The 3083-nt window shown below is 33.6% G+C and overlaps 1 long non-coding RNA gene across 1 annotated transcript in view; it reads right to left on the reverse strand.

Annotated features, from left to right (window-relative positions):
- The window catches only part of LOC109367307, a 15654-nt gene continuing 12571 nt past the window's right edge, over nt 1-3083 (reverse strand). Inside the window, exon 3 of the long non-coding RNA XR_002114330.1 lies at nt 1-85. This is a non-coding gene — a long non-coding RNA (uncharacterized LOC109367307). The remainder of the gene's footprint in view (nt 86-3083) is intronic.

The following is a 3083-nucleotide window of genomic DNA, read 5'->3' on the forward strand; positions in this document are numbered from 1 at the left end:
CTCCTTAGCAGGTAACCTTCTCAGGACGCCATGGGCTTCTGCTCATGCTTCCATTCCCTTTTAAAAGAGAGTTTTCTGAAGTTCTCTGCCAAAAACAACAAAAAGTCAGTTTTTCAGATGTGATAAGGAGTAGAAGTATAGCTAAATTGGGCAAATTTTTGGATAGAAACATTCAAATCTCCACTCATTTAACTTCTTATGATTTCTAGCAGTTTTCTGATCACTCTCACCAAATACCTGCAGGCAGAAATGTTCACATTTCCAACTCCTTTTTAACTGAAAATAGCACAAACAGAACAATCAAGTTGGGAGAAAACCTTCAATACTCAATCTTCTTTCATTTCCTCATTGTTAAACAGGCACAGTCTGCATTTTGGAAACTCCCATGTTTATTCGGTTCTGTAGAATAGCAAGAGCTTCACGGGTTGCATATTAAACAGAATACAGTGCATATATCATTTGCTGGATTGCCCTCTGCTTGTTTTTTTTTATATAATTTCAGTGTTTTGGAGTAGCTCTGTTACAAGCTAGCTTTGTGTCTGTCTAATGAAAAAATTTCCTTTACTTGCAGTTGAAGTAAAGAAAACAGCAGTGTTTTTCTGCCTTAGCAACTTCCATAGGCTCAGCAGTTAAAAAAAAAGCCTAAAGCTGCTTTTGCTTTTTTTCTTTTTCTAATAGCTATAAAAATAACTGTAAGTCTCCTGAACACACACCATTTGACCTACTGAGCTTATTAATTTAGTGGAGCAATGCCTCAAATAAGAAGTCAACAGATGTTTAGATGAAGTACTGATGATGTGTAGGCAACAAGCTAAAATTCTAAGGAAAATGTTGCTTTAGAAAACTTTAATTCCTTCTTTGCTTCAGTTTTCTCAGGGATCTCTGAAAAATCTCTTTTGAACCACTTCATGATTTTCTATGTCTCTTTAAAGCATGTCAGTGGAATGAGCTGTAAATAAATAAATGAAATGAGCTGTACCTAAGTGTACGAACACCTCCTACATAGAACTTTTCAGAATATCAACATATTTTTACTGAGGGAGATCACACAGTGTCATCAGTGGAAGAATTTTACCACGGTAATTAATGAGAAGTATCTATTCACCAACACTGAATAGTTATCCTCATTATTACTCATAGGGCCACTTTAAATGATATAGCATCTCCTGAGCTTCACTCAACTTCCACAGCTCCACGGAGTCATACACAGGAATCTTAGTTCTATCTTTACGCAGTTTGCAGTTTCACTTCTGAGTACTACTACTGGTAATCATAATAATTTACAAAAATCTAATTCTCAGAAGTTCAAGGAATTTGTGTTTTATCCAGACTGTAAGTGGCATTGTAGGTGTTTGACTGTCCTAAGAACCACCTCAAAATAGTAACCATTTGATGGAGCACCTTCTCACACAGCTGTAGACCTGGATGACACTGCGGTTTGAAAATATTTTAATGCTAAACTTCATAACAAACACCCAACCTTCTACGTTGTCTCAACATGAGGTGGAAATACCAATGAGTCAATATTTTTTAAATTAACTCTATTTTAATCCTAATATCACACTGATCCTTGAGGAAATCTTTTATATTGACTTCAACAGCAGCTGTAGAACAGGAGCACCTATTCATGTTTTTAACGAAATTGAGAGATAATGACTGCAGTTTTTCAAGTAAAGAATTAAGGTTTCCTTTTAATAACAGTATTAGAGATTAGCATTCTTTTTATTTTATTTTTTGTCCAGGATCATACAGCTTTTTACAGTGAAATTTAATGAAGTAGGCTTTTATTACAGGTATTTCCTGTAATATATTTCAATGGAAGTAAATATAAGCCAGCAAAGTTGCTCATGTAAGCATCTGGGATTTAAGGAATTACTTAAACAGTGAACACATAAAGTTATTGACCTTCTTAGGGAATTAAAATGTGATGAATGAAAATCAGTAATCATTTCAAACTTAAAGGATTGATTCTGTACACACAACTGAAAAATAATTTAAAAATTACCGTACTGTGTTGCTTCTGCAGAAAATTTGACTAGACTTTAGACCAGTACCTTCGCAACAGCTTATTTCTGGTAAATTTATAAATCAGTTGCATCTTTGTAATGGCACCAACTCAGCAAGATTATATTATAGTACTTATCTTCAAGTAAAGTAACAGTTCAGTGAAATTAGAAATGTTTTGGTTTTATTCCTGTGCAATATTCTGCTAAATAGAGGCCATTAATAGGATTACTGTGAATAAAGTAAAATTTTGGTCATGCGCAGCATAAACACAGTAGCAGCAAAAAATATATATATATAAAAATTAATACCAGACTAATCTGCATACAAGTTATCTGCATATGTCAGGTATTTGACAGCAAGTTATAGATGATAAAAAAAGGCTGAGAAAGTTTTATAACTTTTTTTTTTTTTTTTTAATCTCAGGTCACAGGAATGTTCTCTTTTGAAAGCAGCAGGAAATCTGAAAGCACAGGATTAAACATCATATTGAAAAGACAAAAGAATTACCAGATATTATCAGCCCTTTCTGGTATCCTTTTGGTGTGTCACAGATTTGCCCCCATTGATTCATTTTCCATCATTATCATGCTTATCTTATTAGTGCTAATCTGTCATTCTCATTTAGGAACTCAGGAGATCACTCTTGATCATTAGATAATATCTAAACGTAATTACCATGCTAGCTACCAGATTTTGTGTTTGGTGTTTTTTTTGTTGTTGTTGTTTTTGTTTTTTTAAAGATTGTACTGATTTGTTTGGCTGCTGAGTCTTCCAGACATTCATAATAATGCTAGTATAAGTTGTTTGCGTGTAATTTAAATAAGACCACACAAATACTACATATTTTTGCTATCTGCATGGAGTGATTAACAGCTCCTACACAAGTGATTACTGAGCATAATGATATAAAAAATGTGCAACTGCCCTCTAGCTATATTCAAACAACAGTTCATTTGCAGCTTCTTCACAATTGAAATGTAACAAAGTTTAATGTAAAGTTCAGATCTGTTTTCAGAAACACTTGACCCAAGTGGGAAATCTGAGCATTCTCTCTTTAAGATGCTACTTTTTTTTTT

The sequence above is a fragment of the Meleagris gallopavo genome, chromosome 4 (genome assembly GCF_000146605.3).
Source record: "Meleagris gallopavo isolate NT-WF06-2002-E0010 breed Aviagen turkey brand Nicholas breeding stock chromosome 4, Turkey_5.1, whole genome shotgun sequence".
Lineage (NCBI taxonomy): Eukaryota > Metazoa > Chordata > Aves > Galliformes > Phasianidae > Meleagris > Meleagris gallopavo.